General features: G+C 43.2%; 1 long non-coding RNA gene across 1 annotated transcript; it reads left to right on the top strand.

Annotated features, from left to right (window-relative positions):
* Positions 1–1,819: 1,819 nt before the first annotated feature.
* On the top strand, positions 1,820–5,449 carry LOC120906101. The gene is made up of 4 exons (XR_005740026.1): positions 1,820–2,480; positions 2,555–3,150; positions 3,244–3,986; positions 5,105–5,449. It is a non-coding gene; the product is annotated as an uncharacterized LOC120906101 (long non-coding RNA).
* The last annotated feature ends 16,156 nt before the right edge of the window (positions 5,450–21,605 follow it).

The following is a 21,605-nucleotide window of genomic DNA, read 5'->3' as shown; positions in this document are numbered from 1 at the left end:
CGTTTAGCCTTCCGCAATAATTTCTTTAACGCTGTTTATCGCCCCGTGAAACAGCGCTATTCTTATGGACAATTAAAGTGTACTACCGGACACTTTCATACGGGTAGTTCACCGTACAGTATAATGTCAACCCTACAGAAACAACTTCACAGCTTGTGTATTTTATATAAACCAATGTTATTCGATGCTATCTGCTTCTATTAAGAAATATTAATTCAATCAGTGTAGTGTAATTTAGACCATACGAAATTTAAAAAGCCGATTAAACTTGTAAGCTTTTTGATTTTGCATCAAAATTTCATATACGTTGCAACAAATTTCTGATTTACTTCTTTATTTAGAAGTATAAAAAGAGAATTATGATTAATTTTAGTAAAAACAAAAACAACAAAATGCCCCAACCTTTTAATGAAAAAGGAACTGTATAGCGGGTTGCTTAAGTTAGGCGTTTATATTTTAGTAGAAGAATAGTTTTACACATTCAGTAAACTATTTTTTAGCTTTGTTTTAATTGTAACTGTGTGATTACTGCACAAAAAATATAATACACAATATTCAATGAATACTTTCAAGTTAACCATACATAAAGTGAGCAACTGAAAAAAGCGTAACCATGGCAGATCATCCTGCGTTCCATTGAACCTGCGTTCCGCGTTCCGTTCTTTTTCTCCAGATTGGCAGGTTCGTTCCGTTCCTCAATTTTCGGAACTATTCTCATCACTTATACACACATTCACGCAGTAGGCTTTACTTTTAGTCCAGTGAGGTTGGTGCTTGTGTGGTGTTTCAGCGCTTGGTAGTCAGCGGATAAACTCCGTAAAAAATTGAGTTTTGTATAATTTGAGGTAAGTAAAAGTGATTAAAATTATAAACCAACATCCTCCCACCTTATCAATATAATTTTTCTTCAATTTCATGTGTGTTTCACGGCAATCGGAGACAATAAAAACCAGTGTCTGTGATGTGCAAATGTTGGTGCAAATGACGGGTACAGTGGAAAGATGACAACCATGATCAACAGCGGTGTAGTGCAAAAAATACGGTTAAAATGTTGCATTTTATATAATGTCTCTCCGAGGCCCTAGGCGTTATGGTAGACCAACCAACCAAATTCTTCGACGGGGGGTGGGGGGGGAGGGGGGGGTGGTTGAATGATGTATGGATCATACACAGCAAATTTTCAAAGTTTGCTGCAGTAATGTTTTTTTGTGAAAGCTATTCAGTAATACATATTTTGATAAATTTCTCCATTAATGCCATGTTTTTAATGATTTTCAGTTCAACAATTTGCTAAATATATTGCAGTACAGCAAGTTTTACTGAAATTCAGCTATTTTTTATTTCTCGTATGAAATTCAGTAAAAGTCATGTCACTGTGCTGTTCTTGCTGAAATTTCGTGGTAACCGTGAGTGCATACCAAATCATCAAACTTGTTTCGACAAAACACAGTTCACATCTGTATAAAGGTTTATGAAACAGAGATGAATATGAGCAGAACATACTGCCATAATAAAAACACCAATTTAATTTTTTTTTCGCGACTCTTTTATATCGATTTCAATTACTGCACAATCAGTAATATCAGAAAGGCTTTGTAGTATGTACAATTTTTGGGTACTGTTGCGAAAAGGTACTCAAAAGAAAGTTTCGTAGATATTTCTTAGTGGCGAAAAATCACAAAATTAGTTTTTATTCTCCGAGTAATTGACGCGAAAAGAGGCCGGGAGTCCGCCCTCCAGCCCTTTTATCCTCTCACCACCTCCCGCCATCGCGGTTCAATCGCGATGGAGTTTTCTCCTGTCGAGCAGTGGAACTCTACAACAGTTTCCTCTCTACCTTTGTGGTGTTCCCCAGAACCATAACAAACGCTGCTGTCACAACATTCTCCCCATCAGTTTAGCGCCCCTGGGTGCTACACTCCTATGACGTTTGTTTCTGCTCGCTCTGTTCCCCACTGCTGTCATTAATCCCATGCGGTCTCCCTTGTTGTTCTTTGCTAGACTCATCACTCGACTTAACCTTTTCGCCTACATCTAGAACCGCAATTTTTGTCGCCGGACGTTCTAAAATTCCGTTTACCGTCTGCACTGTCGCTCTTCTGACTTGCCCATCCCTTGCACAAATTACGCTTAAAACTCTCCCCATCGGCCAACTTTTCCTCGGCAAATTTCCGTCCACAATCACTACGACAACATCTACCTTGATGCGCGGTGCCGGATGAAACCATTTCGATCTGCGGGTAAGTGTAGGAAGGTATTCCGCGATCCACCTCTTCGAGAAAAGGTCCGCATTCCTTTGTGTGTCGCTCCAAGACGATTTAATCGATGCCGGGGAGTCATCGAAGAACGCCGTAGTTTTTCTTCCGTCCGAGCTGCTTAGCAGTAGGTGGTTCGGGGTTATGGGAAAGTCCAAGTCATCATCGAGCGGTATGTAGGTCAGCGGCCGGGAGTTTACCATCATCTCAATCTCCGTCATCGTGGTTAGTAGTATTTCATCTGTTGGTAAACGTGGTAAATTAAAATTACATAAAATCTTTTTCACTGATTGTACCAGGCGCTCCCAACATCCACCAAAGTGCGGTGCGGCCGGCGGATTGAAACTCTACTTCAGCTCGGGTGAGCTGAATCTCGACTGCAGTGCAACCCCATCTACTTCCTTCAGGGCATCGTTGAGCTCTCGTGCGGCACCAATGAAGTTAGTGCCCCTGTCACTAACAATTTCTTGCGGTGAACCTCTTCTAGCGATGAATCGACGGATTGCTAGGATACAAGAAGCAGTAGTTAGCGAATGGGCCAGTTCGATATGTATAGCACGAGTCGTGAGACAGGTGAACAGCGCTCCCCAGCGCTTTTCCGAGCGTCGACCCACTACCACATGTATCGGTCCGAAATAGTCCAGTCCTGTATGTGTGAAAGCCCTTTGAGATACGGCTAATCTCTGGCGAGGAATGTTGCCCATCAACGGCGGGTTTGGTAAAGCATTCTTCACCTTGCAGTGCTGACAGCCACGTCGAACCCGGTTAAATTACATCAGCAGCTTTGGTACGTAGTAACGTGTACGCAGTTGGTTTATCACCGTTCTGTGGCTCCGATGGCAGTACCGTTCATGGAAGTCCCCGATGATTAAGTCGGTCACGTGATGTCGTCTCGGTAAGATGGCCGGTTTTGCCAATGATGTTTCTACAAAAGAACGTTCAGTTAACCGCCCACACACCCTTAATATCCCCTTTTCGTCTATCATAGGTGATAATTTATACAACACGCTGTCGCGAGCGATCGGCTTCTTCCACGGATGATTTTGCTGCGCATCGCTCTTGAGCCGCTTAATGTCCGATGAAAATCCATCGGCCTGAGTCCAGATGAGCAGCGACTGCTCGGAATCCAACAATTCCTGCTGCGTCAATGGACCATTGATCTTCGCTAACTGTTGAACATGCCTTCGCATGTTCCCGATGAAACGTTGAACGTAACCCACTGTTCTCAACAATCTTTTCCACCGCGAGAATCGCGTGAAGTCAACTACGGTGGTATCTGCAACTTGATGCATTAAACTGTGGCGAAATTCTTCCAAGGTTTCACCTGGGTCGACAGGATTAACCGGCCACTTATCTTCCGACTCCTGCTGGATGAACACAAGTCAGGATTCCCTTGCCATTTGGTTCCGTCGTCGGCAACGTTAACCTTGGTGGAGATCCAGCGCCATTCATCCACGTTCGTTGTTTCCACTAATTCGCTCACTCGAAATGCGACGAAGGCACTATATCGTCTATGGTCGGAGCGGATCCAGCTCACAACGATGCGCGAATCCGTCCAAAAAATCCTTTTTGTTATTTTTAGGCGATGCGCTTTCATTATGTGATCTGCGAACCGGGCTCCTATCACTGCCGCTTGGAGTTCTAACCGTGGTATAGATAGTAGCTTCAGTGGAGCAACCCTTGTTTTGGAACCTACAATCGCACATTCTACGACGCCGTTTTCCTCGTACCGTAAGTACACCACCACAGCTATTCAATATTGACTCGCGTCACTGAAAACATGCAACTGCACGTTTGTTGTATTGACTGATGTAATACCTCTGTAACACCGTCTGATGACGATTTTCTCTAGTTCGGGCAGTAGTCCAACCCACTTCTTCCATTTTTTCCCGGATTCGCCATCGACAGGGCTATCCCAAGTCGTACCGGATCTCCATAAGTCCTGTAGTAGAATCTTAAGGAACATCATAAAGTGGCCAATGAGCCCCAAAGGGTCGTAGATCATCATCAGCGTGCTTAAAACTTCACGCTTTGATGGTAGTCTTTCTAATGTTAGCAGCTTCTTATCTATGCGTGGAGTTATTCGGAACGTAAACGTATCGTCCGAGGTATTCCACCACATACCCTAAACCTTTTCGGTTCCTTTGTCGCGACTCATGTCGATGGATAGTTCGTCATTAGCTCCCCAACACATCTTTTGTACAACTTCCTTAGAGTTGGATAGCCAATTTCGGATTTCGAATCCGCCCTGCGCGTGTATAAAGCGTACGTTTTCAACTGTTTCTACGCTCGCCAACATAGTGCTCGTGTTTGATGCACTCTACTGCGCGTGGGAATAGCTGGGCAAACCTCTCCGCGTTGAGGTTTTTAACGAATTGAGCGCTGGATGGTGAGCAAGCGGCCCCAAAAGTCATAACTGACACGGCGTAAACGCTAGGACCTCCGTCCGATTTATTACCATTGTCCCAAAAGAACAGCTGGCTTCGTTGATCGACAGGCTTCATGCGCACCTGGAAAAACATCTCACGGATGTCGCCCGTCACGGCAGTGCGAAACTCGCGAAATCTGTACAGTACTTCTACCAAACTAGTTAGCTGATCTGGTCCAGTTAGCAAAAATGTGTTCAAGCTTGCTCCGTGTACCTGCGCCGCAGCGTCGAACACCATCCTAAGTTTACCGGGCTTGTTCGGATTGTAGACGGGGAAAATTAGCAAATACCAGTCCCTTTCCCATCTCTCTGCTAGTTCTCGTTCCGGCATCAGCCGAATGTATCCCTTCTCGATATACTCTCGCATTTTGGCATTTATGGCAGTCTCTAACACTGGATCCTTGCTCATCCTTCTTTTCAGGCACGCATGACGACGGAGAGCCATTTCTCGATTACAGGGGAGGCGTACGTTGTCGTACTTCCACAACAATCCTGTTTCGTATCGACCGTGTAGTAACCGTGTATCGGAACTGAGCATAGTAATTGCTCTCTCCTCTTCCTTGGAAAGCAGTTTACGGGGAGTATTGATTCCCATAAAATCCAACGAAAAATATTCCTTCAACGCTGTGTTAATGCTTTCCCCCCCATTCTCATTACAGATACAGATGCTCCTGATTTACTCTCGTCCATCTCGCTGTATGTTCCCTCTCGTTCTCTTCGTCCACGTGATCCTCTGTCAATTGAAACACGTCATACTCTTTATACTTTCAATGACCCTCTTCTGTCCTGTTTCAGGTTGTTTAACCACTTTTACTATCTCTTTGATTTCGACTCCTCTCTTAACTCTTTCCGTAACCGTATTTTTTCTTCTAATTCCCTTTAATTATTCTCCTTAGTTTTCTATTACTCTCTTATTTTTTTTTTGTTAAGTTTATGATAGTCTCTACGCACTACTCTTGTTTTTTTTTCTTTTCTTTTTTGCTAGGTCAAGACTAGGTTAGTTAGGCTTAGTTTTTCATGAATTATTTTGTTTATTTGTTAGTAGTAAATTAGTTTTAAGTCTATTATATTTAGCCTTGATGGCGGATATTGTATGAAATAAATGAAATGAAATGAAATGAAATAAGTGGAAGTTATTGTACTTGGTTCTACTTACGGTTGTCGGTGTAGCACATGGACCAAACACAGTCCATCCAAGTCTCGTCTTTGCAGCGATTGGTTCGTCGAAGCTCCCTTCAGCGCATCGTGACGGTTTTCCCAGGTGGATATTGTCCATACCGAACAGGATTCGTGGCTTCTCTCCAGCATAATAAGCTATCGGCAGGCCCCTTAAGTGTGAATATTTCTTGGCCAGTTTCTCGAGCGGTAGCGTTTATGCTGGAAGTGATAACTCGTTCACCGTGTGCACCTTTTGAAGATCGTATGTTGGAGCTCCCCTGTAGACGCCTGATATCCGCAGCGACACCATTAACGAATTGGCCTCCTCGCGTGTAGTGTCACCAGTCCATTTCAGGCACAATGGATGTGGAATGCCCTCAATACCAAGTTCATCGATCAACCTTCGATCAATAAACGTCGCCGAAGAGCCTTCGTCCAAGAAGGCGTAAGTGTTGACATCCTTCTTTCCGCCGTATATCGTGATAGGTATGTAACGAAAGAGTGAGTTCGGTTTAGTGCTTACGTGAGTGTTCAGTGCGTGTTGTATGCTGCCGCTGCGTTGTGTAGTGTCACATTCTACGTGAAGCAGTTGGTGGTGTTTCGCCTGGCATCCGTCCATGCCGCAAAGAGATCGGACGAAACACGGGCCTCGGTGTGTTCCGAGACATATATGGCACCGACGATATTCGTTAATGTAAACTCGACGTTCCTGGATCGTTAGCTCCTAAAACCTTGCACAATCTACGAGTGTGCGACATGTATCGTGGCAAAGCACGCATGTAGTGGTACGGTGAACGTTTAGGTGGTGGTGGTTAGTGTGTGGTCGGCGCGCCGGTTGTGATCGCGTCGTTTCGGTGTGTTGCGTATGTTTTTCGAACGGGTTAACCTCGGTACTCGCGGCCACCGCAATTTCCGTAAACCACTTGCCGAATTCTTCTATGGTCTTCCTCGCTAACTTCACCTTATAGCGTGCCCATTCCAGGCGTCCCTCGGCTGGTAAATTTGCAACTAACTCCTTTAGCAATGCAACATTGCAATTATAATCTTCTTAACCAGACGCTTTTATTGTGGCGCACAACTTGCGTACTGCCTTGCTAAAGTTCGCCAAGGTATCGAGCCTTTCGGCTCTGACTGGTGGTAACCTTCTCACCTTATCGAAAAAAAATTAACACTAGGTTTACGGGAATCTCGCATGTATCTATCTCTACGAACATCCATCAATTTGACGGATGGATAAAAATACGTATTTTGATCGCTTAAAATCAGGAAAAAATTTCTTTTATTATAATTATGTTTCGTTAAATAAGTTTTGGTTTTCATAGAAATTTGTTTACACAATGTTTTTTTATTGCAATAGTCGTTATTGGCTTACCGAACGCATGAACAAAATTTTGGTTCGATCAATGTCGATGCCGTATTTAGACCAATGTCGGCAAGAGTTTTGAAAACAAAAGGAATAAGTGGGTTAGCAATTCCATTTCAGGCCACTTTAGATACATCATTTATCAATATTTTTTATGATAAAGTTTGGTTTAGAATTCCCTTTCACTTCGACATTTAATTTTTAAGAAAAAAATGATACAACTACACGAAATAAACTAAATTTAATCGATCCACTTGTCAATTTGACGGGTTCGGTAGAGATAAGTATACCACACATGTATCTGAAAATCTATGAAACTTCAGAAAATAATACTTATGCTACAAACTCATAGCATGTTTGGATGAATTTACGAAAAGTAAAAATAGAGATTAAACAAAAGGTATTTTTCGTATTCCTCTTCAAAGTTAAAATTCCGTCAAATTGACAAGTTTCGTAAACCTAGTGTTTAACGATATTTTCTTTCCTTTTTTACACTTTTCAGCTCGTATTTCATATTACGGACGATTTGATTTAAAATCTTGACAGTAACAAAACACAATTTTGGTTCGGTTGACCGAAATTTACAACTTCATAAATAATCTTCCTTCGAATTCCGGGCAAAATTCTAAGTTGTTTCTCGTAAAAATGTGAGAATAACATGAAACCTTTGTGTTTACCTTTACAATGGATACTGATGTACCGTCTTGCGTCGAATTACGGCCACTTAAGGCAATTTTTGGCATTTCATATGTTCTTACTAATTCAATTCTATTCGGTCTAACCAATGTATAATTTATTTTACTGTAGCAAACAGGATTTTGCTTATTGTTTTCAGGATATTCTGAAGATGGCAAAAAACCTTAACAGCTGAAAGTTATCGAGACAAACGTACAAACAAACGGACAAACGTTCAGCACTATTATGAGGCTTTACGGACAAGTGATGCCAGGTCAGACAAATGTTAAGCGCATTTCTTTAAAAAAAGCTCCTATAAAATCGTTTTACTCTTAAAATGCAATAGTGTTTAACAATTGTTCTCGTAAAATCAAAAATAATTTTTTTGGGAAATATTTGTTTCTATTTTCAAATTTATCCTCAAAATTTGACCATATTCATTGGTCGCCAATCCATGCTATGGTGATCAAATTTGGAAGAGTTCAACAATATGAAATGTCATGCTAAAATATGTCTAGTTATTTTTTAATGAATAGCATCTTCCTATCTTTCAAAATCGCGTAAATATTCTCACGGGCCTGACTGCCGGACTTTGCCATTCATTCATATCGATATTTCCTTTCCGTCGACCCTTCCAAATCTGACCCAAGCCCTTCAACAGCTTGCCCTTCCACCATCACTTCGTCCAGTCCACAATTTTGACTAGGGTCCCAAAAGTTAGCCGAGGCACTAGTTCTTAGTTTTTGCGTGATAACACAGACACAGGCCAAATTAAAGAGCGCCCACATCGACATCGGAATCGATTCTTGAATGAAACCTCAACAGATAAAAAGAGCGTGCTTGGTGTCAGCCAATTTTTCTTGCTAACAGGTTGGCTGATAAGTCCCCGGTCGAACAAAGAAAAACACATTTTTTTGTCAAAATTCGTTTTTATTATTCAACATAGTTCCCTTCAAGAGCGATACAACGATTATAACAACCTTCCAATTTTTTGATACCATTTTGGTAGTACTCCTTCCTCCTGGTAAGAAAAAGTCGCTGGGGGCCAGATCTGGAAAATACGGTGGGTGGGGAAGCAATTCGAAGCCCAATTCATGATTTTTTGCCATCGTTCTCAATGACTTGTGGAACGGTGCGTTGTCTTGGTGGAACAACAAAATAACAAAAGTTGCTTGACAAAAGACGCTCTGTCTCACAAACTAATTGACATACAGACGTCAAATTTTGACACGAATCATTTGGAGGTTGGTACTATATAAAAATAATATGCATTTAATACTAGCGGAGCCATCTATATGTCAGACCGGGGACTTATCAGCCAACCTGTTAATAGGCCCGATTATTAAACACAAACGGAAATGACACAAGACAAGTGCGTCAAGACAAACGGAAAATAGGTATGCATTTTGAAACCGTTCTTGTGACAGACAAGTTTCGTTAAAAAATTTCTTTCGTTAAAGCTGTGTCAAAGCCTTTGTCGATGTGTCAAAATGTTCAAAATCAAAATAAAACAAACGTAAACAATTTTAATTAAGAAACATACGTTTCGCAAGCTAACAACAATCCTTGTTTTAAACATCGAAATGATTTTCTCCCACTTCGTAAGTGACGATAGCAGCAGTGAAGAAGAAACAACGGTAGATCTGGCAAAACAGCGCCGACTGCTTCGAAGTGTTTTCGACCCGTTACAGATTTATAACCAAGCGTGAGTTAAGCATGCGGCTCATTTATGCAAACCGTTTTAAACATGTGTGGTTGTTCTTTTCAGATTTAAGAAAAAATTTCGTGTGTCGAAGGAAATTTTCCTTGACATTCTGGCGGAGATCGAGCCCAAGTTCCCACCGGTTAAGGGAAAGGAGCTTAAGCCAAATGAAATTTTGGCTGCTGCTCTGCGATTTTTAGCTGAAGGCAGCTACCAAAATGGAACAGGAAATGATTACAAAATAGCTATTGCCCAGCCTACTTTCTCGGTAGCCTTTGCAAAGTGCTTGAATATAATCGAAGAAACTCTTGGGAACAAATGGATCTCTTTAGCGATGAAACCAAATGAGCAACAAGATGCACGACGATACTTCTTCTCAAAAAGTGGCATCCCTGGTGTAGTGATGTGTATTGATGGAACATACATAAAAATAATTGTACTAGTGGACGATTACGATCAGCATTATAACCGGAAGGACTATTACAGCCTAAACGCGATGATTGTAAGTAAAGCTTTAATTTTTTTTGTCTTATGTTGTGTACTTCAATATTATTTTTCTTCGTACCGGTAGATTTGCGACCATCTCATGAAAATTCGGTATGTGAATGCCAAATTCGGAGGAGCTAATCACGATTCACATATTAGGAATGTAAGTGGAATGGACAACTTTTTCGAAACAAAACATCGAAGCGGAGAAACTGCATTCAAGCTACTAGGTAATACATTAAACCATCCTATGGGTATTTGTATATGTATATGTATGGGTATATGTAAATAATCTTTTAACTTCTCACAGGTGATGCTGGATACCCGTCAAAACCATGGTGTTGAGTAGCGCTACGATTCGGAAAGCAACTCTTTTGGCAAAACCTTTTTTACATGCACTTTTGATAAGATCGCATAAAAAATTAGTTTTATTTGCTTCCGTATTGTTCGACTTCCTTTTTGCTACTGACCTTTCCTCCACTCTCTCTCTTTCTATCTCTCACACTCTCTCGTTTTGTCGCTCTCATTTCTATTCTTCTCGCAAATCGCACTCTTTGCGGAAGCAGTTTACCGCGTTCAAGAAAGGCCTATTTACCTTGTCTATAGACCGATATCGGATTCTGCGGTCGTACCTTACACCCCCACCCGTAATCCTGGTCTAGTATCACAGGCCAGTGTTACTTTATATCAACGACCGCTAAATTACACGTCCCTCTTTTAAATATTCCACTTGCAGTTCTTACTAATGCTTGACGGCACCTATCATCTTTAGAAAGTATAACCTCCTCTATAACTCCTCGTATCCATTGTTTTCTGTTTTTTCCTTCTGCTATGAACACTATATCTCCTTTCTTTAAAGGGTTGGACTCGGCAAACCATTTCGATCTGTTATTTATGCCTGGCAAATATTCGTATATCCACCTCTGCCACAACTGTTCCACGTATAATTGTGATAGCTTATACTTATCGCGAAGCGCTTCTGCATTATTAGGGCTTGCTGAGACCAAATTTGGTTCATTTGGAGATACTCCCCTTAAAAAATTTTTCGGACTTAGCGCGTCCGACGATTCATCCGCCACATACGTTAAAGGTCGCGAGTTTACCAGGTCTTCAGCTTCCGTGATCGACGTAAGAAGGACTTCATCTGTCAATCGCTTTCCTTCTTGTAGAACCTCTAAAGCAGCTTTAACAGTCCGCACCATTCTCTCCCATGAGCCGCCCATATGCGGTGTACCGGGTGGAATGAATCGCCAAGAAGTTCGCGCGTTAGTCAGCTCGTTGGCGCATTCTTCGTCGACCGCCTGCATCCGTTCCACTAGTTCCTTACTGGCTGCCTTCAAATTCGTCCCATTGTCTGAAATAAATTCTGAAGGAGGGCCTCGACGGCAGATAAATCTTCTAATAGCCATTAAACATGACGATGCACTCAAATCGTAGGCTACTTCTAAGTGCACCGCACGTACTACAAGACATGTGAAGAGGACAATCCACCTTTTTGACGACTACGACCTACCGTCACCTCGATTGGGCCGAAATAATCGATTCCGACACTGCTGAATGGGCGTTGCGTGTTGCTGATCCTTTCAGGAGGTAATGGTGCCATTCTGGGAACTGCCGGCCGACTTCGCTTGACTTTACACCAAACGCAACCGCTTACGGGTTTTCTCACTGCTGCATTCATATTTGTAATGAAGTAACGTTGCTTAAGATCGTTTTTCACTGCCTCTCGAAAAGCATGTCCATGCTTTTCATGGTACCACTGAATGATTTTTCCGGTGATGGAGTGGTGCCTGTGCAGAATGATTGGAAATCTTAAATCAAAAGGAAGTACTTCTTCATTAATGGTGCGCCCTTGCATGCGAATAATTCCATCGCCGTCGATCAATGGTGTTAGGCGATATAACATGCTCGACTTCTCAAGAGGAATCCACTCTTCTGCTGACAAATTCATGTTATGTCTCAATACCTTTAGTTCATCTCCGAAACATTCCGCCTGAGACATTTTTAAGAGAATACACTCTGCTTTATAATGCTCTTCTTTAGTTAAAGGAACGTTTACTTTTTTTCCAATTTATCGTGATTATTTTCTTCCGCTGTAGCTTGGTCGCTTTAAATGTTTCTAGCTCTTTCCCATCTCGTCTACGTTTACAATTGGATATAAATCTAATCACACATGCCATAGTGCGAATTAGTATAGTCCATTTCGATATACGTGTCACATCAATGAGGGGTTTCTGGAGATCTACCTCATGGTATAGGTGAATTGCGCGTAATCCTTCTTCAGTGTTTGCGGCAATACTTGGTTGATTTGGCCATTCTAATTCGTATCATACTGCTTCCGGATCGAAACACCATTCTTTACAACGTTTCGTCAGTTTATCTGCTACATTTTCATTCGAAGGAATCCAGCGCCAATCCATCACACTCGACGTTTCCAAGATTTCACCAATCCGGAAAGCAACGAAGGGTTTGTATCGATGTTGGTCGGATCGTATCCACGATAATACGGTACGAGAATCGCACCAGAGAAATTGCTTCGTAATTGCCAATCTATGCATTTTCTTTACTGTGTTCACTAACCTTGCGCCTAGAACTGCTGCGCATAGCTCTAACTGTGGAATCGTACGTTCTTTGATAGGTGCTACCTTTGATTTGCTCATCACCAAAGCACACTGGATGCTATCAAAGAACACGGCTCTGAAGTACGCTACACACCCATATGCAGATTGACTAGCATCCACAAACACATGCAATTGAAGCTCTTTGATCTGTTTTGTAGACAACCCACCAAAATATGCTCGCGGGATTTTAATAGCTTCGATTTTAGGCATCAATTGTCTCCAATTTTCCCAATTTTTTAGCGTCGAATAGTCGATGGGTTCATCCCAATCGCATCCAGTTCTCCATAACTCTTGAACGAGCATTTTTCCTAACAATGTGATTGTTGTCAGGTATCCCATTGGATCAAACAGCGACATCACGCAACTGACAACTATTCTCTTCGAAGAGTGATCATTTTCATAAGCTTTAGAAGGTGGTGCGAATTGAAATGTGTCATCCTTTACATTCCACATTATGCCCAGAACTCGATCAACTTTCGTAATACGCTCTGAACATTTCTCTTTAAATTGGATTGATAGCGCAGGATTTTGTTCTCCCATTTCCTCGCTAAATCCTTTTCCATTACTGACCCAATTTCGTATATGGAAACCACCTTTTGAGTGTACATATGTTACTTGCTTTGCCAATCGTACTGCTTGTTCTATTGAATCCGCACTATCATAATAGTCATCAACGTAGTGTCGGTTCTTTATTGCATCGCAAGCTTCAGGATATGTCTCACTATACTCGTCGGCATTCTTATTTTTTACAAACTGTACCGAACATGGCGAGCATGTTGATCCGAAGGTGGCAACATCCATAACGTATGTTATTGGTTTCTCATTTTCTGGGTCAGGGAACAAGAATCTTTGAGCTTGTTTATCTTCCTTTCTAATTGCAATTTGGTGGTACATCTCTTTGATATCTCCACCAAATCCAATTGGACCTTCTCTGAAGGGACATATAACCGATGGCAGCGAGCAAAGCATATCAGGGCCCTTTAGTAATTCCAGCACCTCTAACGGTTGCAGCTGCATCCCAAACTAATCTGAGTTTTCCTGGTTTGTTTGGGTTTTTACAACATTAAGTGGGAGATACCATACAGAAGCAGGGTCCGTTTCATCTATCTCTTTTTTAGTCACCTTATGAGCATAATTCTTTAATTCATACTCTTCTATCATCTTATGTATGGCTTCTTCCAGTTCCTTGTCCTTCGCCATTTTTCGTTTCAAACCATCTAAACGCCCTTTTGCCATTTGGAAACTGTCAGGAAACTTTCGTTCATCTGATTTCCAAAGGAGTCCCGTCTCAAATCTGTCACCTATACGCACCGTGGTCGCTTGCAAGATATCGTTCGCTCTGCGATCTTCTTTGGGTACTGGCAGCTTGGCTTCAAGAACGTCAGAATTTTCTAAAGTGTATTGCATTCTTAAAACGGCATACAGCGTTCATTTGGTATATTGCTTACCGTACTCTTCGGGCCATAAATTGACCAACCGATCTTGCTTTTCACGGCGATTGGCTCTCCTGGCTTGCCAATTTTCGACTCCATCGGGGCAAATAAATGCAGGTTGTCCAGTCCTAGCAGTATCCTCACGGGCTCATTTGCCGCCTCTTCAATTGGCACACCTTTCAGGTGTGGGTATTGCTGCTGTAGATAACGATAGGACTCTCTTTGAGAAGGAAGTACAAGCTTTTCCACGGTTCGTGCTCCCTTTAGTAGAAAGCTCTCTGATGATCCTCTTGTGGATAAAACGACATCGATTTTCCTTGACTTATCTTCCCGTCGTTCGACGTCTGCACTCCAGCTCACCACTAGCGGCTCATTCACGCCTTGAATGCCAAGCGCATCAGCAACTTCATCCTCAACAAATGTTCCCGAAGCCCCTTCGTCCAGAAAGGCCACCGTATCATAAGTACGATCACCCGCCGATAACGTAACTGGCATCGTTCGAAAAACCGTGGAAGGATATTTTCCACGATGTGCGTTGCACGCAGCTTCCACTAGGGTAGACGTCTGATGCAGCAAAGGATGGTGGTGATCGTTGCATCCCTCAAACCCGCATGCACGCCTAAACCGACACACAGCTCATCCATGATTGTTCAGACAGTTCTCGCCCAACGAATTTTTCCTTACGTAGTCCAGCCGGCTTAGTACTGAAAGATTCTTAAATTCGTTACAGTCTCTCACCTTGTGCGAAATGCTGTTGCAAACGTAGCACTTTTTGACGTCCCTGTTTTCGATCGCATGATGATTTAGGTTTGCACGGGTCCCAGAACGGAAATTTCCTCTGTTGGTCTTGTAGCTTCCGAAATCCTTCACTTCCGTGATATCCTCCGTAAGGGCAGTCAGGTAGCTTGAAAACACTTGTAGAGATTTTCCACGCCTATGTCGTTTATATCTTACACAATCCAACTGGTAACCTGGAGGCAGCTTCTTCTCCAGCTCTTCGACGAGCAAAGGATTGCTTAAATGCTCCGTCAGCTTCGCACCCACGATGTGTCCGACCAATTGTTTCACTGCGAGTCCGAACGTTATAAACGTCTCCAGTCGATCAGCATCCAGAGCAGGTACAGCTCGAACCTTGCGTAACAGCGCCTTCAGGATACGACGAGGTTTCCCAAATAAATTTCGCAGCTCCTTTATCATGTCTGGAACAGCATCCGCGAGCATCAACGTTCCATCTACCGCTTCCAATGCATCTCCACTTAGGCTTTGTCTCAATCGTTGTAAGTTTTCGAGGTTAGAAAAGCCACATGCTTTTGTCGTGTTCTCAAAACAGCTGATAAACGCCGGCCAATCCTCGGGGGCAACACTAAACGGGGGTAATGGCATCGATAAACGTTTACGTGCCGACTCTTGACGACGCGTAAGGGGTTTTTCTTCAACCTCCGTTTCCACATCCCTTTCAACGAGCTCACGATCACCGCTAGATAAATCCTCACTCGCCGTGCTGCGCTCATCCTCATCCATCTCCTTTGTTGCACTACGACTTGTCACGCAAGGGTTATCAACGGGACGACGTTGATTGCGTTTCAATTTGGAAACCTTCAAACGCAAATTCTCAATCTCGTTATCTTTCTCTCGCATCTCTGCGTCGTATTTGGCTACTAGCGCATTGATGCTTTTCTCCTTGCTCGATTTCGTTTTACTTCTTTTCTCACCGTTTAGCTTCAATTGCTGCGCACCACGTGTCTGCTTAGTGGTGTGCGTCTGCTGCGCCGATTCTCCTTTTTCGATCATCTCCACTCTCGCTGCAACGGCCAATACGGCATCCACAACGTCGCCGGTCTCGTTCTTACTTTCGGGAATACGCTGCGTCGTCGGCTTCGATTCCCGTGACGGTCCAGCCTCTTCGTCGTGCTCCGTTTTGCGTTCCATCATCTGGCAGAACAAGCACTCGATGCAGGTAGAGATTCACGATCACTTTTAGTATTGTGGTAACAAACTAATTTTTTATTGTTGAGTAGCGCTACGATTCGGAAAGCAACTCTTTTGGCAAACCTTTTTTACATGCACTTTTGATAAGATCGCATAAAAAATTAGTTTTATTTGCTTCCGTATTGTTCGACTTCCTTTTTGCTACTGACCTTTCCTCCACTCTCTCTCTTTCTATCTCTCACTCTCTCTCGTTTTGTCGCTCTCATTTCTATTCTTCTCGCAAATCGCACTCTTTGCGGAAGCAGTTTACCGCGTTCAAGAAAGGCCTATTTACCTTGTCTATAGACCGATATCGAATTCTGCGGTCGTACCTTACACATGGTTAATAACACCAAAACGTAATCCTGCTCCAAACACACCAGAAGCTGCCTTTAATAAAAACCATTCTTTAGGTAGAGAAATAGTGGAGCGCACGATCGGGTTGCTCAAAAATAGATTTAGGTGTTTGTTAGGTGCTCGACAGTTGCACTACACCCCGTTAAAAGCAACTCAAATAACGAACGTATGTTGCATCTTACACAACATGTGTATTGCGTATGGATTGGAAGAGCTAAGCTCAGATGAATAAAAGGCAACGCAACTCAGCTAGTGGTCAAGTTCATTTATTTTTTTAAGTTTATCACATAAGTTTGCATCACAAAAAGAGTTAATTCATCACAGTTCGCATAATTCACTTAATAAGTACATTTAAAGCTAACTAACTACTAAAATCTTATCACAACAACTAAACAACTAAAATCACAAATCGGATTTGCGTTCAGCAGCCTCTTTTAACAAAACTGTGATATTTTCCTATATCACAACTGCCCTATTCAATGCGGCTGTGGACTCCTTTTGAGCTTCAATATTTTCTTTCATGAGGTCAAGAAGCTCCTGATTTTGACGCAACACCGCTTCCGTGTTCTGCCGCTTCCGACTTCGTTTTCTCTTTGCTTTTTCCGTTACAGTACTCTGCTCATTGTTTGGCGCCTCGCTGCCGTTGTTTGGCGCCTCGCTGCCGTTGTTTGGCTGATCTATGTTGCTAATTGGCAACAATTGGTGGTGGTGGTGGTGGTGGTGGTCGTCGTCGTCGTCGTCGTCGTCGTCGTCGTCGTCGTCGTCGTCGTCGTCGTCGTCGTCGTCGTCGTCGTCGTCGTCGTCGTCGTCGTCGTCGTCGTCGTCGTCGTCGTTGTCGTCGTCGTCGTCGTTCAAATTTCCAAAAGAGCGGTCTGCGTTCCCTTCTATTGTGGCCTTCAAATTAGTTAAATCGGCCACTCTTTCTTCTACGTCGTTCAATGGCCTTTGCTGGAACGGACAGCCTCCAGTGGCCAACAAAGATGCTTTATTCACACGTAATTTTTTTTACCGCACATTTGTAATCGAACCACACCTGTAAAAAAAAACGGAGAACATTAAAAGCAAAATGTAAATATGTTGTGTTGCTCTTTTAATCTTACCCGCTTCCACGTTGCACCCGTTCTTATCGGTGGTCCCAGGGCGTTAAGGTGCTCAGCCATTTCCTCCCAAAAAGCGGTCTGGTCACCTTTGTACATCCCTCTGGCGATGTCAGGGACCTTTTCCAACTCATCTACCATTTGTTGGTACTGGGTTCGCGATGTCCGGGCGTCCTTGTTATTCCTAAAAGTGTATACAGTATTAGATGTGTTAATAACATTTGCTTATGCTGTTGGTTGTTGAAGAAGTTGCTAACTGAAGAAGTAGTTGGGATCCATTGCTGTCGAACGCAAACCGGGTGAGCATGCCCTTCAGCTTTCGACTATCATCGAACAAAAGCAGAGGAAGGAAATACCAGCAGCTTCTTAAGCCGTAACAGCAGCACGTTACCAGCATATTCAGGATATCGCCATTTGTATGAATATGGCGGTATACATATTTTTGTTTAAAATAATAAAATTTGATTATTTCTGAAATAAAATACTTACATTTTGTCGTGAAAGCAACAGCAACAACTCTGAACGACACAACACAAACAACAAACAATCTGAGATTGGCGCCTTTCCGTGGCAAAAAGCTGACGGAAAGCAGTTTGACAGTTTTGGATTTCCGTTTGTGTTTCATAATAGATATCTTGGCAGTATGCTTGTGAGTTTGTGTTTCGTCAAAAAAAATTTCCAACACACAACACAAACGGATGTCATAATACAAATCTTCCGATTTTGACAACTCGTCTTTACAATTTGTGTTTTATAATCGAGCCTAATATCTCCGGCTACGATCCGTTGAGTTGAGATTGGTTTCGGAGCATTTTAATGTCGTATGTGCAAGTAGTTTGCGTGAGGCATCTGTTTTTTCTCTTTACCGGATTTTCGCTTTACCCAACTCGTGTGTAGCGTTCAATGCATTCGATATTCTCTGGAAATATCCGCGTAGTTTCGGTGCTCGCGCAACAGTCATCCAAGTTTTGAGCTGTGCGCATGAATCGCAGCGTTCTGCGCTTCCTACTAAGGTAAAAACATTGCAAATGTTAAAACGGCAAATTTGTTCTGCTTCTGATAGTAAAATGCTTCTGATAAATAAAATAAATATGCTTCTGACAGTTCTGATAGTTATAGTAAATTTGATAGTAAACATAGCCACCGGGGGAAAATGTGTATATGGGTTGACGACACCAAATGGAAGGGGCCCCTCAATCGACAGGATCATCAACGGGGCCCCCAAATGGCCGAGGCAATGGAGATTGTTCTTTGTAATATGGCTGTGTAAGGCTGTAACTAACTGCTGAAGCAAGGATGAATAGTCGATGTTACTTTGCAGTAAACCAGCCACAAACAGTTGTTGCGCGGTACGGCGTCTGATGTGGAGCGGTTGCAGTCCGAGAAGCTGAAGTCGCGTTTCATAATGTGGTAACTGACTGCCAGGTGGCCAAGGTAACAAGCGTGTTGCGTATCGGGATAAGCGACGCTGTATCGATTCCAATCTCTCAGAAAGTCTTTGGGTTGAGGGCTTCCAGATGTATTCGAGTACCGAGCGGTATAACGCTTTGATGCAGACTGGGTCTTTGAAATCTCTTGTTATCCGAAACAACATGCCAAGCAATTGATTACTTCGGGTAATCACATCCTCCGTTTGATGGTCAAATGACAGCTTTGATTCAAGTATAACTCCGAGATCCTTCATAGCATTAGTGCGTTCTATTGGTAAACCGTTAACTGTGTAGCTGGTGTTCCTAATTTCTCGTGTTCGTGTGAATGAAATGACTCGCCATTTTTCAATGTAAAGGCTCAGGCGGTTTCGATTGCACCATTGGTGAAAATCGAAAAGGTATTGTTGTAGCTCGTAGTGGTCTGTGTCATTCTTTATCGTCATGTAGATTTTAATGTCATCTGCATACATTAAATGATTCGCTGCTGGTACTACATACGATAGGTCGTTGATGAACAGTACGAACAGTAGTGGACCCAGGTTGCTACCTTGTGGCACACGAGATGATGCAATGAAAGACCTTGAATGGCACCGTTGGAAAGATACAGCATACGATCGATTGACAAGGTACGATATTAACCAGCATATTAAATTTCGCCCAAGTCCCAACTTATTCATCTTGGCTAAAAGGATGTTGTGATCGATGCTATCAAAAGCAGCCTTTAAATCCATATAAACTGCATCTGTTTGCATCTTGCTATCCATGTTACGGAGACATTGTGATGTAGAGTCAACAAGGTTAGTAATCGTCGACCGCTTTGGAACGCAACCGTGTTGTTGAGGGCTAATATAGTTGTATGAAGCCGTGAGTAAACTTGTTTGGATCACTTTCTCAAAAACTTTGGCTCCAGCACTGAGTGATGTTATGCCTCTATAGTTGGCTGCATCTTCCTTGTCTTACTTACTTACTTATCCGGCGCTACAACCGCTTTGCGGTCTTGGCCTGCCTCACTAGTGTCTGAAACCGCTCACGGTCTCGCGCCTTCGTCTGCCAGTCCGTTATCCCGGCCTTAATGGCAGACGCCTCCACGCCATCTTGCCACCTCAATTTGGGCCTACCACGCCTCCTCTGTCCTTGTGGACGGCCTAAAAAGACTTTACGGGCTGGGTCGTCCGTTTCCATGCGTATAACATGGCCAGCCCACCGGAGCCTGGCGAGCTTGATACGCTGTACGACAGTGAGGTCGCCGCACATCTCCCAGCCAGCATTCTTGCGCGCAACTCAGCTTCCATGCTATTGTCGTTGCTGACCTTTGACCCAAGATAGGTGAATTGTGGGACGACTTCAAACGTGCGTTCACCTATCTGCACGTCACGCCTACGTAGATTCTGATTATTTATTGGTAGGCCCGCTGATGTTGCCACCATCAGTTTGGTCTTTGCCTCCAAAGCTCTCTGCCGCCTGCTCGATCCCTTGGTAGGCTTCTGCTACATAGGAGAGCCGCAGAAAAATGATGTCTATATCATCAGCGTATACCAGGATCTGGGTTGACTTATAGATGGTTCCCGTAGTCTTTACCCTCGAGTCGCGGATGGCCCTCTCTAGTGCCAGGTTAAATAGGAGACATGCAAGCCCGTCCCCCTGGCGCAGATCCTTGGTGGTAGCAAAAGGTCCTGAGAGTTTTTTCAAGGTCCTGGCATGTGACGTTGGCCATAGTCATTCTTACTAGCCTTATCATTTTGGCCGGGATTCCAACAGAGCTCATAGCGTCGTACAGTTTTACCCTGGCTATGCTATCGTATGCGGCTTTGAAGTCTATGAAAAGATGGTATGTGTCGTTTCTGTATTCAGCCATCTTCTCCAAGATCTGCGGCATGGTGAAGATCTGATCAGTGGTTGATTTTCCGTTTCGGAATCCTCTTTGATAGTTTCCGACTATCTCTTCGACGTGCGGGACAAGGCGATCCTGAAGGATCAGGGAGAATATTTTATAGGCGGTATTCAACACCGTAATACCCCTGTAGTTGTTGCAGTCCAACCTGTCTCCCTTCTTGTATATGGGGTAGATGATGCCGAGATTCCAATCACAAGGCATCGATTCGCTATCTCACACCTCAGTAACAATTTGATGAATATCGTTTTCTAGTCGTGCACCTCCATTCTTAGCCAGTTCAGCTGCAATTCCGTCGGTTCCGGGTGCCTTGTTATTTTTCAGCCGACGGATAGCCTTTCGTGTTTCTTCTATGCTAGGTGGCAGTAGCATGACACTATCTGCTAGTGGCGCTTCTAGCTGTTCGCTAAACTGGTCGTTGAGTAATTCATCAAAGTACTGAGCCCACCGCGAGAGGACCTCTGGCTGGTTACTGACCAGATCTCCATCCTTGTTGCGACAGCAGGTAACCTTAGGTACAACGTTGTTTCGATGACCTGCTATCGCTTGGTAAAACTTTCGTGTCGGTCCGTACGCCTCTCTGGTTTGCTCGAGTTCCCGCATGTTTTGCTCTTCCAAAGCATGCTTCTTGGAGCGGTGAACTCGTTTCTCTTCGCGTCTGAGCCGTGAATATTCCTCTGCGCATCCCCGCGTTCTATGCCGTTGCTGCATTGCTCGGTATGCAGTATTCTTACGTTTGGT

The sequence above is a fragment of the Anopheles arabiensis genome, chromosome X, assembly GCF_016920715.1.
Source record: "Anopheles arabiensis isolate DONGOLA chromosome X, AaraD3, whole genome shotgun sequence".
NCBI lineage: Eukaryota > Metazoa > Arthropoda > Insecta > Diptera > Culicidae > Anopheles > Anopheles arabiensis.
This window is presented reverse-complemented; position numbering and strand designations above follow the sequence as displayed.